This window comes from Grammomys surdaster, unplaced genomic scaffold (assembly GCF_004785775.1).
Source record: "Grammomys surdaster isolate TR1022 unplaced genomic scaffold, NIH_TR_1.0 126028, whole genome shotgun sequence".
NCBI lineage: Eukaryota > Metazoa > Chordata > Mammalia > Rodentia > Muridae > Grammomys > Grammomys surdaster.
The window spans coordinates 2,413,912-2,429,699 of NW_021620841.1; the positions used below are offsets into that span (position 1 = coordinate 2,413,912).

Consider the following 15,788-nt stretch of genomic DNA (forward strand, 5'->3'; position numbering starts at 1 on the left):
ATATATATATATATATATATATATATATATATATATATATATATCCATTTCTAAAAATATGATATCCCAGAGGTCTAGAGAAATCCTTTTCATGTATAACCTAAAATTTATGAATAAAATATTTCTTAAAAATAAAAACCAGAGAATCAATGGAACCTCATATAAGATTCAGGCTTCCTTCCAAAGCTTTAGCAAACTTGTATTTATAACTCTTTCTCTTTCTTAAAGCTCCTTTACCAAGATGTATGAAATTCAACTACTATAAAAGAGATTCCTTATAATGTAAACTAGCAGACGTGAATGAGAAAGTAAGAAGAAAATGTCAGGGAAATTTTGTAGGAATAAAGTGTGAGTCCAGGAGAGGGAATTCCCACTGAAATAAATTTTGCATCACAACTAGTTCATCTTGGAGATATTAATGCCTTACTATGTCCATACTTCCTTGCCTGCAAATGATCACTGCAATGACTTGTTCATCTACTAGGAGGCCTCTGGCTTCTGCTAATCTATCAATACCAGAATCTCAGTGGGACTCCTCTCAGATATCCAGCTGTTACCCTGCGTCATGGAGATCCTGTAGTTTTGGATCTGTAAGAATGGCTCCTTCATGCACTTCAGCTATTCCCCAATGACTTAGATGTTGGGAGGGGCCAATTGAAAGCCCAAGATCTGGGCCTGAAAGGAATTTGAGCCGGTCAGCCTGCAGGTTCTCCTGCTCTCATATCCTCAAGGGCAGCACTGCCTAGACCCCCACCATGGTCCTAGGTGGCATCACCGACTACACACATCAGGCTCTCACTATCTTTGAGTCTTCAGTTTCGCTGCTCTTCATTGTGCTCACATCTTTCTTTTTCTCTTTCTCTTTCATTTCTCCACCACTTACTTGCTCCTCTTTGTGATGCTCAGGGGTCTCTGAGTGTCTCAGGTCATCTCAGGAGAAGACTCAGGAGTGCTCTGCTCCTGTGTTATGGCACCGGGCAGGGGTCAACTTGGGCATGGTCCACCTCATCCTGCCCCCAGCAACCCTACCTGGTGCTGGACTGGTAGTCATCTCAGACTACCTTCCTACCCATCTGCCATGGTGCCACTGTGGTGGTGTGGTGGTTGTCTCAGACTTGCTACTTGCCTACCCAACCTGAGTGGCCCCATGTAAGGATTGTCTGTCTTAGACTCACTCCAACCCTGGAGCCTTCAGTCCCAGGCAGGCTTCTTCTATTCTTTAGCTCACTCCCCGTCCTGGGAGCCCCTTTGGGAACTGTGTGGTGCTGGACTGGTGGTCATCTCAGGCTTGGTTTTATTTAGGAATGTTAGGCTACTAATCATTTTGGTATTCATGGATTCAAAAAATTGAGTTTAGACATAGCCTCTCTTCTCTCTGCTACTTACTAACACACATGTGACACAGCACCCACACCCAGAATGACTCTAAGAGCAGTTAGTTCCTGTAGGCATTTAACTATGCATTTTGAGACGGATTGGAGGTACTTCTATTTTTATGAAGCACATGAATCGTTCAAGAGATCCTCATGTAAAAATATTTATTACGTTTCTGTTCAATTATCTGAGAGTCTAGAGATGGCCATAGAGTCAGTCAGAGGCAATGTTGGAAGGACCCACATATGTCATGACTTTTGATCTGGTGGGTAACTGGGCATGGGTGGTATAAAAATCTACTATAAAGAGACAGAAGTTAAGCTGCATACCTTGCCAAAGAGATTTAATTTCTTTATAAAACTCTTCATCGCCAGAGGTATAAAGTTATTCAAAATGAATCATTTGGTAAACAGGTCCATCCGATATGGTAAGATTTGAACACTTTGGTAGCAGCTCATGTTCTCTGCAGACTTTTATCAGTGACTGGCAAAATACTCTGGAGCACAAGAATAAAAATTCATCATTTTGCAAATCCTTATTTTATAGTGAATGCGCAAAATTTCTAGTTCCTAGTGGCTATTTGAGTTTTATTTCATACAGCACATTGTTAAGGAAGAGCTGGAGCTTCCATTACCGTCTCCTGAAGCAGCCTCTTCTCATAGTGTCTCCTGCAGCTGGAACTCATTCTCCCCACAACAATCCCATAATGCTTCATTTTAATGTTATAACCCCAGTGAGAGTTGATGGCCTTTTTACCAGTTTCCTCATGTCTTTGTTTCCATTGTTTCTTTTTATGACTGTATTAGTGTATACGCATTGTAAAAAATTAATAAGCTTCATGTGGAAAGTTGTTTTTGCTGCAATATTATTTATTATAATAACCCTAATCATTCAATGAAGACAGATAGGTTAGTAAATTATTGCACAAGTAACAGCATAGAAACTGTCAATGTAAAAAGGCAGATATAAAACAATATTCCAAGTGGTGGTAACTAGGTAAATCTGCATGTTTGGTAAATAGAGATAGAGATCAGAGCTTGTGGTGAGAAAGATGTTAAGTCTAGCCAAATGGAATTGTGCTACCGTTTCTCCTTTTCCACAGGATTGTAGAATGTTTATTTCTTTTCTATGATTAAAAAGACAGTTGTATTTTGGAAAACAAAATTTTGACAAAGTGTGGGAAGGAAAAAACTTATGAGATTTATTTCAAGCATCTTCTGCATTGTGTCCTTGGCTCATATTGGTCCTATTACACATTCTTGTCTCCACTCCCCACTCTTCCATTTTCAGATCCCCTTTTCTCAAATCGTTCTCCCTTTAATTTCATGACCTCTACATGTATATCGGAGAAATTGTGCCACATTTTGTTTTTTCTTTATATATATGCATAAACATTATTTACTAAAGTATTAGCAATCAGGGGTTATTATTTCTCTTTTCTAGGTAAATAAAATCATGGGCAGTTTCAAAATTTCTACTAATAAATTGTAGTGTATAAGTAAAAGAAAGAGCTTAAATGAGAGACTATGAAAGTGCGATTTCAAGATTTCTTAGGATTTAATTTCTCTTCTTCAAACTGCACCACTCCGTGATAATTGTGATAGTTTGACAGTGGTAATGCTATTGACTAAAGTTAGGTAAAAGTTGAAGTACTTTATTTTAAAATGGACAGGCTTTATTTTCAGAATAAAATATCCGAAGTACATTTGTTTTGATCCTACCTATACTTAAATATTATCTTCAATTTTATTTGCATAATTCAGTCTTAAAAACAACACTATGTGTTAATAGCCACTGGTTTTATTTTTTTGCTGTTTGTTTGTTTGATATGTTTTTTAAAGGAAATGTGAAAACCTAATACAGGTTAAGTAAAATATGGAAGTATATATATTGCTGGTAGATTGTAGAAATATAAACACACAACTCCAAGAGAATTCATTTTTCTAAATCCTATCGCTGTGTGAATAATAAGACGAATTCTAATCCAATTATTTGTGAATAATTTTGACTTCAACTAAAAAGTATATTCAGCCTTGTTTAACGTTATTAAATTCTATATTATTTCATGAGACAAGTTATATAAGTGATGCTATGAATTTCTTTGTAAGGAAGAAAATATAATACCCATGAGCAAACGTCTCATCTCTAGCCACATGTAATAAGTGTATTCCTTGGAGCAAAGGAACAAAAAATTATTAATCTATAAAACAGCTCAGATTCTTGTCTCACTCGACTTTGTAGCTCATGGGAGTGTACACAGTATTCATGTGTATGAGTGATACGTGAGCAGCTAAGAACACTGCAAATGCTTTGACTTTCCATTTGTGTATGGCTTTCTTCTTCATGGGACAATTTTCTTTTCAGAGTGTTGAATTCGATCATTCACTCTGTATTTTAACTGGAAAATTAAGACCATTTTAATTCATGGTTATTATTTATAGGGGTGTGATAGTTACTATCTTCTGTTTATTTGCTTTTCTACCATTGAACCATTTAACTTTTATTTCTTCTTCTACTGTTCTAATGAGATTTATCATTTCCTCTGCTCTTGTGGTTGCTTTAATCTTCCTCTTTCTAATGCATGATTCCTGTAATTATGCTAGGCAATTCTCCATTAAAGGTCATGAATTGTCTTACTTTGTGCATATGTTCGGGAACTTTTGTTTTTTCTTTGAGCCTGAAAGTATGAAGGTAGACTTTACTGGGCACAATGATTTTGTTTGTTTGTGTGTTTGTTTCCTTTTAAGCCCTAAAATACAACATTCCAAGGTCATTGGGCTTTATCATGTCCGTGTAGAAATATACTACAATTGTGATTGGTTGGCTTTTGTGAATGAATTGGCACTTGTCTCTCACAATTCAGGATGGCCTCAAATTCACTTCATAGCTCAGGCTTTCTTGAGATTTTTGGTCTTCCTGCATGAACTTTGCAAGTGCTAGAGAGTAACTACGTACCCACCACACCAACTTTCCAAGATGAATTGTTTTAAAATCACTTATACATTATAACTACATTAAAACTAAATTAAACTCAAAGTAGTACTGCTTATAAAAAAAAGTATGCTCCCAGACAAGTCATTTAATCCTGATTGATCTGAGTTATGCAACAGAAAATTAAAATGAAAGAATCAAAAATTGAGTAAATTATGATTCATTGTAGAAATCATAAAAATGTTAGTAAATTTAATCTGATAAATCCATGGTTTACCACACCAGTACCCTCAGTTTTCATATAGAACTACTTAAACAAAAACCCAAGTGCTAGGTATAGGATATTTTCCAATTAGTTGTTGACCAAGGAACTCCTGGTAGCTTTCAAAACAATAAAGGCTAATGCGACTACTCTTGGTTGCTGTGTTAGTTATTTTCATATTGTTATAATAAAACAACATGATCAAGGCAATTTATAGAAGTGTCCATTTTGGGATTACAGTCCGAAGGGATAGAATCCATTACCATCATGGCAATGAACATGGCAGGCAGATATGGCTGTTGACTGGTAGCTGAGAGCCCACATCTCAGCTCACAAACAGAAAACAGAGAGAACACTGTGAAAAGTATGAGTCTTTAAACCACAAAACCCTCCCCTGGTGACACACCTCCTCCAAGGCCTCATAATCTTTCATAAACAGCTCCAACAGCTATGGACCAAGTACTCAAATATAGCCTGTGGCACCAGTCTCATTCAAAGCCCCACACTTATCCAACAGGACTCCATGATAAGAACCCCTTTGACTGATGATAACATAGATTTTGGATAAAGAACAGAGAAATGAACTTGAAACTAAGCTGGAAGCATCTTCCTTGATGACTATTAATAAAGTGCTGGAGATACTATGCAAGCTTTTAGGGTGAAAAGTTATCAGCAATCTTGTCCAGCTTTGGAACCTATGAGCTACAACACTGACCTGTCAGCCAAACTATGCCTACAGATATAATAGTGGCAATGATTGGAAATATTCTCTTTGATGGGAGAGAGGGTAAATCTATCAAATGGAGTCTAGTGGTGGGGCCAAGAATGTGACTAATAGTTCTACAGTATACAGTAGGGACCCATAGCGAAGCAGTAGCCCCTCCATATTCTCAGTACCGACCTGGAGACTCTTGGCTTTAATAAAACAATTTCTCAACTTTTTCCTTTTCAGTTTTGTGATGTCAAGCTAAATAAAAAAAAAATCATTTTCTTTCTTTGATATAGCTTTTCAGATACCCTAGTTTAAACGTAGACTTTGATTTCCTTTTCAATACTTTATTCTTTTTATGATTAAAAATCCATTTGAATTTTTATTGTCCACTTTTATTTTTATTGAGTTAAAATGTTTACCTTTAAATGCCATAATTTGAGATTCAAAGAGAAAACAATCCAGCTCTGCTATAGCAAAGAGTAAATATTTCTGTCTCATTTATGTCAGGCATGGATGTCGTATGATGTCCTCTAAAGATCTGTTAGGTTTAACTGCTTTACTTTTATTAACTAAACCTGATTTATGTTAGTAATATCATAGTTTTATTTGGACAGGGTTTGTTTTTGTAGCTAGGCTGGCCTTAAATTTGAAATCATCTCAGTTTGTAGAGTGCTGGGTTGTGAACCCACTGGCCTCAACTCGATAGTTTGACTTTACACGTACCCCAGAGCCTCACTACTAAATCTAGCTGGTCTTGAACCTATAGACCCCTCCCAAAATTTCAGATTTCCAGTCTGATTGTATTTACCATCTGGTAAGACCTTAGAATCATTTAAATGACTTGTCATCCAAATAGTCCTTTACTCTTTCTATTTGATTATTTGCTGTTCATTTTTCACCATTTACTATTCTATGTGAATGTTGAAATGGTTTTGTCTAATTTTGAAAAAATTCAATGACTATTTTGCTTTATTAGTTTTAGACTTTATGTATACTGATTAGGCCTTGGAGTTTCTATTTTATTTCAGTTTTTTGAATTCGACGTTGATCTTCTTAGATTTAGACTTTTGTCTAATAACAATTGCATCTGTATACATTTTTATTTGAAAGCGTTTTTGCCTATGTCCAATACAATTTAGCAGAAAGTTCTTGCTCTTCTTTACTATGTGCATATTTGTATATATATGCATATATAAATAAAATATTAATTTTATATTCTCTGATAAAACTTTAAAACATATATATATATAAATATAAACTTTAAAACACACACACACACACACACACACACACATATATATATATATATATATATATATATATATATATATATATAATTTTACCTATCTCATTTTGTGTTTCTTCTTTTTAACTTTATTCTTCTCTGATAGAAAACACCCCAACTGCAGTTTCTCTTCCCACCATTCTTCCCATTGCCTTCTTCTACCACCTCCCCTCTCCCCCATATCAACTCCTCCTCTGATTCCCAACAACAACCAACAACAACACAAAGCATTCCTCCTGGGGATAGCTACCACAAATGACTTAACAAGATATAATAATACTAGGCATAAACCCTCATTATCATGCCTGGATGAGGCAAGCCAGTAGGAGAAAAAGGGTCCCCAAGCACAAACAAAAGAGACAGACACCCTCTACCCCCACTGTTGGAAGGTCTACAAAACCACCAAGCTACATAAAGCATAATTATGAAGTATGCGCAGAGGACCTAGCACAGACCCATCCAGCATTCCTGTTTGTTCTTCAGTCTCTGTGAGGACCCTACGATCCCTGCTTAGTATATTCTATGGACCATGTGGGCCATGTTTTCTTGGTGTCTTTGACTCTGACTTCTACAATCTTTCTTTGTCCTCTTTTGTGAGGTTCCCCTGGTTCTACTTCGTGTTTAGCTGTGAGCCTCTGTATCTGTTCCCATTGGTTAATGGATGATGCCTCTCTGATGATAATTGGACTAGGCACTGATCTATGAGTATAGAGGAATATCATTAGGAATTATTTCATTGATTTTTTTTCTTATCTGGCACCAGTCATGTTTAGTTCTATCTTGGGTCTCCAGGCTGTCCTGCCTCTTGTCTTGGACATCAAGGCAGTGTCAAGGGTTGACTTCTTGTGGCATAAGCTATAAGTTGGACCAGTCATGGCTTTACCAAGGCCACAAGTTCTGTACCACCAATGCCCTAGTATGTCTTTCAGGGAGGACAGATTGCAGGTCAAAGTTTTTGTGGCGCTCCCTCTTCCCCTCCCTCCCCCTTGCCCCTCCCACTCCCCCTCCCCCTCCCCATCTCCAGTCTGTCTATAGAATCCCTCAATACCTAAAAAAACCTGTTTTCTTAAGTATGCTATCATTGTTAAATTAGCATTTTTTCCAAAAACAACACAAAACAGAAAGACACAAATAAAATGTTTGTTGGTCCTGTTTCCTGAATAAAGTAATAAAATAGTAACAGAATCTTAGAAGCCCCTCTATTGCCTTTTCATGATTAATAATTAATAACTGCTTGTCTACATTAAGATGCAATTCGTCTTCAGGTGCTTTGTATAATAAGTCATTTTTATTTTTGTCCTGATCATTTCTTTTAAATTAAAGTTAATTTTTGTCAACTTGATTTAAGATCGAGTTACTTGGGAATAGGAACCACAACTGAGAAAGTTCCTCCACATACACACTGTAGGCATACCTATAGGGCATATTCTTGATTCATGATTTATATGAGAGGGCCCAGTCTACTGTGGGAGATGACAGTCATGCGCAGATATCCCAGGGATATAGAATAAAGCAGACTGAGCAAGCAATGGCCATCAATACAGTAAGTGGTGTTCCTCCATGGCTTCTCCATCAGTTCCCACCTACGGGTTTCTGCATTGAGTTCATCACTGACTTCCCTCGGTGATGAACAGTGATCAGAGAATTTTTAGCCTGATATAAATCTTTTCCTCCCAATCTGCTTTTGATCATGGTGTTTTACTTATTTTGAAATCGTGTTAATAGATTTCTTCTGATGACTTATTCCTATTACTCTTTAGTATTCCATTTGATAAACTTACCAAGGTGTAGTTAGCCATTTTGCTGTTGGTAAACATTTGCCTATTTTAGGTTCATAGAATATCTACACACACTTTTACATATCACTCTGTGCATCAATTTCTTGGGTCTATATTTAATAGTGGAAAATCAACTTCTTAAACAATGTTTATGGTCAACTTAAATACATATTGCTTAACCATTGGTCAGCAATTTCTCAATATTTTTAAATCAAATTCATGTAGACTAGTAGGGAGGGAGAGTTTTTTATTGTGTTATGCTTTTGTCAAGATGTGGTAGGTTGTAGGCTATCATTTGTACTGATGCTAACTTTTGTGAATTTGCACTTGATACAGTTCTTTTCCTTGAAAATTTTTTTTTCTTTATCTAAGAGTCTTTAATAAAATTTGAAAATACATCTTAAGCATACTAAAAATAGCATAACGCATTCATAGGTCCTTTGCACTAGGAATATTTAATATAACATTTTGACTTACTAGATCCTTGAAAATTTTTATTTAATAAACTATTCTTCAGTCTTTTAGAATTACATAATACATACATACATACATACATACATACATACATACATACATATAATCATATGCCTTCTAATCATATTCATCCCTCACTCCTCTTGGAACTCATTCCAGATTCAATCTCACCTCCATCCACTCCTAACAGTGCAATTTGTCATCCACTCAAGCCTGGTTGACTTACAAAGGGTCACACCTTTAAAGAAAACCAATTCTCCTAGAACCTATCAACTGTCAATAGATCCTTAGCTAGTGATGAGAACAGCCTCCATGGTGGAATATTGAATGGTTTGATCTTGTGTGGGTAACTTGAGGGGTTTTATTTTTTAGCATTTAATTTAATTTTATTTTGGGTGTGAGTGCAGACTGCATGTATGTAAGTGTGGCACTTGCATGTACATTGTCTTTGGAGACCAAAAGAGGATGTTGGATAACACAGTACTGGATTTATAGATGGTTGGAAGACACCACGTGGATGCTAGGAACAAAATTCTGTTGTCTGTAAGAGCGGCAGGCATTCTTAACCAGAGCAATCTCTCCTGTCATTGACATGGTTTTACATTTGCATTTGCCTTATGTATGTGTCATTATTATTTATTATGTATTGCATCTCAGGTTCTTATCTCATTTTCATATCTAGGTAGTCTCATATCGAGTCATAAAATTTCTATTTGCATTTTGGTTGAAACTATTTGCTATTATTGTAACTCATGTCTTTCCTTTATAACAGTATCCCTTCTCAAAAACACTTTTTCATATTCCTGTTTAAAAGTCATTTTAATATGTTTCTGTCTCCCTAAAGAGCACACTAGTAGAATTAATTGTTTTAAATTGAAGATGGGGATGATCAAATGCTACCTTTTATATAGCTATTCCAAAGAACACTCTTCTATGAATTTGAATTCTTTTAATTGATTTTTTTTTTTAAAAAGGAGTACTTTTGGGTTTTGCAGGGAAGTTGAAAAGAAAGTACAGGGAATTCCCAATATAATTTATCCACATACATGCACTACCTCCCTCATTAAAGTGGCTAATTTATCACTGTAAGTGAATCTACTCTACAGTTCATTACCACTGTACCAACACTTTTCATTAGGGCTAAGTCTCAGTGCTGAATATTCTGTGAGTATACTTTATTTTTGGTGATAGTATAAGTGGTTTTTATTTTAAAATTTATCTCTTAAACTTTGTCAATGTTGTCCAGAACTACAATTACTTTTCAATGATGTTATATCATGTTTTGCTATATTTACTTCATAATATAAAGTATTTTTCAGTAGTTCCTTACCAAGTCTCTAATAGCAAAATCATAGTTTATGCAAGTAGTTAGGATTCTTTTAAATTTTTTGTTTACTTCTATACATTGCATTTGTAGTTTTATAACATAAACAATGTTGAATAGAAATTATTATGCTTTGTTTCTAAAATTATTTTGTGAGGTGTAATTTCAAAAAAGTTATGTCAGGGGGGCTGGTGATAGTAGAGCATACTAAAGTGGCACCTCTGTCATCAGAACGTAACCTGTTTGTTTGTTTGTTTGCTTGCTTGCTTTTAATCCTGAGACAGTGTTTGTTTATGTAGCTCTGGCTGACCTGGCTCTAGCTCTGGAGACCAGGCTGCCCTTCACCTCAGAGAGATCTGCTTGCCTTTGTCTCCCAAGTACTAGGATTAAAGGCATGCTGCACCACTACCCCAGGTTTCTTTCTTTCTTTTTTTAGTGTAGAATTATTTTCCAGGCTCTGGGTCTTAGATTAACCGATGAATGAATGGCCTTAAGTTTAACTGATATTATACTGAGAAGCACAAGGCTCTTATGCTCACTGGTGACTTACTTGTCCATTAGAAGTGGCTACTTACTAAGCTATTGTAATAAATAGCACACCTCCTTCAAAAATAAAAGAAAATAAAAATCAGAACAGACATAAAACAAAAGTCAACCAGTCCATTTGCAGCAAACTGGTCTATTTTCTTTGGAAAAACTAACTGTCCCCCACAGGGCAAGTATTTTCATGAGTAGGCAAACCCTTTATTCATTTCAACTTCTGAATTGGTTTAGTCTTAGTTTGCTTTCTGATGGCCACACCTTGGATCTGCTCAACACCATCTTCCTCTTGCATATTTCCATCCAGATTCACCTGCTCACTTAAGCAAGGCTACAATCTGTGCTACCTGAGTGAAGTCACGACAGTAGACTGGACCTGGAAAGACTGGATCTGCCATCCTAGCTTTCAACTGGGAATTGACTGAGATTATTGTCTATGTCTTTGTGGAAGTGAGTTATAAATCATCTCTCTTAAGTTATCTACCTGCGTTACCTATTTTCCATGTTCTGAATGAAAAGAAATTTCACATGGTGTGATATGAGGGGAAATAAGATTCTTTTCATGCAATGTCCTTCTTTCAGAAAGTTAAGTGTATCATTTCTTGAAGAGAATCTTAATACAGCTCATTAGAATGTTGAAAGGTAGACATTAATGGTTATTTACGTTGAAGTGATGTGGAGTAGCTTCCTTGAATCCTTTTTGAAGGCTCTGTTGGTAGAATTCTTATTAGGAGTATGCTTTCTATGAGACTTTAATAGTAGTTCTATTTTTATCTGGAAAGAAATGATCCTTACAACGCTAATTTTCACATTTAATGGGATTGCTTCCATTGTATAACCCAAAAATTTCTAACTTGGGACTGGGAGTCACTTGTTTTAGTCTATATGCAAAACTGCTCTCACATTATTTTGTGAGACAAAAAAGTAGAATATGATTTAATTTAAGGCTTTTCTTGGAAACTGAAGAAATCTACTCCTGTTTCATTTCCCTGCCTCATTTTGAATACAGTCTGCAAAATCAAGGATTTAAAGTGATCTTGTGGTGCTGGGCAGGAAAGAGAACAGATTTTTAAGTCTCCATGAGAACACAAGGAACTTAGGTCACTGGTTTGCTAAGCTGCTTATTAGAAGCCCACCCTGTGCTAGGCACTGGTCTAATAGAGAGTCTAGTACATATGACTAATGAACTTCCAGCGTTAGTCAGGTCAAATTTATGGAAAGGCAATAAACAAAGAGAATTTGACACAAATGCGAACACATATGTGGAAATGACAAGTATAGTAAAACAGAAACAAAACTGGGAATGATAATAGTGTTGAGTGTTGTTATAGATAGAATTCTATCATATATGATATATGATAAATATTACATATATATGTTACTATTGCTAGTAAGTCCTCTATTTGAATTTAAAATTGCTTATCATAGGCTTATATGTAGTAAACAGTGTATAATTATATTTATTTGTATCTATGCCTATGTGATCCTTTCATTTCTTTATTACTACCAGCATATTTTTGGTCTTTCTCATTTTTAAGCATTTACATGATCCATTATGTTGGCATTTTGAAAACAAAATCTTAAATATACATTTTATTCTATTTTGGTCTTTTAGTTTTATGTCAGCCTGACACAAGCTAACTTAACCTGAAAGTAGGGAATCTTAACTGGGTCTGTGTCCTAACTTACATATCTATCAGTAAATCATTCTCTGCCTACAAAGCAGAGGTACCAAGGTCCTGGGACAGCAGCATGCTTGTGTTATGGAAAACATAAGAACAGAGTTCTATTTGGCTTCAGCACATTAAACAGCAGGTTGTGGGGGAGAGAAAAATGGCAGGCACGTGATCAGAACAGAGTCTGAGGAGTCATACAGAGCCATACAGACCACTGATGCACCGATTTTTGCTGAACTTTATACTAAAAGTCCAGAGAAACTACTGAAGAACTGAGGGTAAAAGAGTGACGTGAGTGGATTTGTGTTTCAGAAAATATGTCTCTTCTATCAACCCGTTTCGTAGTTACAGCAATATCAAAAATTTTTAACTCTTAAACATGTCTTTAAGTTTCATTTAGTTCGTGAAAAGCAATAGAACTCTCCAGCTTCAAGCGTGTCTTAAAAACAAAGATCTGATCTAATATTACTCTGACAAACTCCTGGTGTCCAACATGAAGAAGAACCTTCAACATGGTTTCACAATCTAATGGAGTACCATTTCCGCCCCACCCTTGAAATTCCTATTAGTATCCCATTAGGTATGAGGAAGTAACCAAATAATAAATCAGGTAATCAGTAAATATGGAGTTTCTGTCACTTCCTGTTTTAAGTTAGATTCCAAATTCCCTGGGATCAAGAGAGAAAAAACACTTGGAGGGTATTTTTAAGTTTTTGCCTTATTTGTTTTCGTACATATATGGTGTGTGTGTGTGTGTGTGTGTGTGTGTGTGTGTGTGTGTGTAGGCTGGAGGCTGATGCCTGGCATCTTTCTTGACCCCTCTACGCTTTAATTTTTGAGGTAAGATGTCTTGCTGAACCTGGAGCCCACCAGTTCTGCTAGTTCAGCTAATTTAACTAGCCATCTGGCCCTGGGATCTATAGGCCCTCCTTCTAAGCACTTAAAATTACAGGTGGGCTGCTATGCCTGCCATGGGTATCCTGTGGATGGTAAGGATCCGGTCTTCATGCTTTTCCAGCAAGTGCTTTATCCAGTGAGCCATCTCTCCAGCCACAGAATTAGTGTTTTAAAGGAAGCCAGAATAAATGGTAAAACCTCTGGATTTAGGCTTGATGTGAATATCTGAAAGAGATCAGGACACACTAGATATATTCTTTGAATATTGAGTGAAAGTTTAATGAGTCCTTTCAAAGGAGAATAAAAAGGAGTAATGGGGCATTTAACAATGCTCTTTGAGTTAATTTCAAGTGGCATTGACCTCTAACTATAGCTAGTTCTTTATACTTAAATTAATCAAAATGAAATACCATTAAACATTTAGCAGTTGCACTGGACACATTTCAAACCCATAAGAGCCACATGTGGCTAGCAACTACTCCAATTAGGCAGTAGCTGAAGAACATTTGTACTATTTAGAAAGTTCTAGTGGGGGAAGAGAAGGCGGCCTATGAAAATTTGGATGCCTCTGTTGAACAAGTAGCAAGAACATGTAAATTTAAGAGCAAACTAGATATGCTACATTTGATCAGTCTTATTCCCTGACTTAAATTGTTTATGGTTTTCAAAAGGGTGCTTACTAAACCTCAGACCAGCTTTCAAACAATTAAAGAAATTGCTCTATGTATTTTGAAGCTGCATTATTGGGGGGCATTCAAATTTAGAATTGTCATACTGTCCTTAGCAATGGAACATATTGTTTGTTCTATAAAACTTGCTTGTTCCCTCAATCCCATTTTTAAGTAAATTAATCTGACTACAGAAAAAAAAGCTATAGCTAGCACTTGCTTTAATGGGAACTAACTGGTCCCATGGCATGTAGTTAGAATTTGGTGCATCACAAGTGAAAGTCATGTAAGAACTAATTAAACCAAAGACTGTGGAGTGGCAGTGGGCTAGAAATAGACTTCTCAATGCAGAGGGAAAAGCATGAAGAAGGGCATGGGACAGATGAGATAGATGATAGTCTTGGTTACAGCTTAGCAAGGAGGTGAGACAAATTTGCATCACAACCACGTTGATGCTTAGCAAGTAACCAAACTTCAGAGAGCATGACCTTACAACTCATTTCAACATACTCTTTAATGGACAATAAGAGTACTTGTACATCTCAAGGAACAAAGTATTATGCATTTTGACTGATTCAAGAAATTCTTCTGCAAATATAGAGAATTGATGGAAAAATAGGAGAAGGCTGGGTAGGAGAAAGATGCTCATATGTTAGGTAGTGTTATTAAAATATTGCAATTGAGAAATAATGGTTGGGCTGAGATGATGGCATTGGTCTGAGATAATAAGCTATTCATTGCAGAGGCAGTACAGGGCAAGGAAGAGTTAGAGTTGATTTTTGTCTGATAGCTACAGTTCTGGGTGTCACAGATTATGGTTGGAAAATGGCACCTGTGTTTCTCTGCTTGTGTTTTCTCTTTAAACCAACATGTTTGAGTTGTTCTTGAGCACTTCTGATTTGTTTGGTTGTCTGTCATTGTGCAAGCAATTTCTTTTCTTTTTTATTTTTTTTTAAATTAAATAATCTTCCTTCACCAGGATTCATTTTCTTACATATTTTAACAGAGTGCTCCAGGGAAATTAATTGCTCACATGTCTGTAATTTTATAAGAATTTTTACATAACTCTAATGGAGAAATAATTACTTAAACAGCTGTGTCTGTGGTTCACACTCCATAATAAGCTGCCCGAGGACAGTGATGATTATCATATTATTACATCTCCAACCCAACATTGTGACTTCAGCATATCAAAGAAGATAGCTGTCTGCATCATGAAATTAAAACTTTCATTCAGCATATGGACCATGGGAAATAATTTAAAAAGCTGTTTTTATCTGAGAAAGAAACAGACAATTTTTAGAACATGTTGGTAAAGAACTTAGCCAAGTATCTCACTCACTTTCAAAACAGATGATCAGAAATGGCTCTTGAAGAAGGACAGGATTCATTGTGAATTGTCACCTAGTGGCTAGGTACTCTAGTTAAACAAGTCAGGGCTAAAGTCATGAGAGCTGATGATGGAAAAAAATTCTGTCTCTCTAATTATTCATATCAAGTTACTTTGAATGGATAAATAATAGTTCTCATGTTTGTCTTTCCCCAGAACTCAAAATATCTCTATGGCTAGAGACAGATGATTTTTAATAATTAGATGAGATAATAATCTACTGCCATAACAAGTAAATCATGACATCTGTGTCTTACACACTTAAAGTTGATTTCTCATTTAAATGTCAGACCATAGTTAGCATGCCTGCATATGTGATGTTTCTCATGACCATACATAGTGCATACTCTTTGAGCATCCTGTTTCATCAATCACATCTGCAGATTTACATCCCCCCCCCTCTCTCTCTCTGTGTTTCCCTTGGGTTGAAAAAATATCTTCAGGTATCAGGCATTAAATCTTCCAAGCTTGGGGGGG

General features: G+C 36.0%; 1 non-coding gene across 1 annotated transcript; it reads right to left on the reverse strand.

The window, feature by feature from the left end:
* Positions 1-1,303: 1,303 nt before the first annotated feature.
* Positions 1,304-1,436, reverse strand: LOC114610115. Its single transcript, XR_003709641.1, has one exon. It is a non-coding gene; the product is annotated as a small nucleolar RNA SNORA17 (small nucleolar RNA).
* Positions 1,437-15,788: the final 14,352 nt, after the last annotated feature.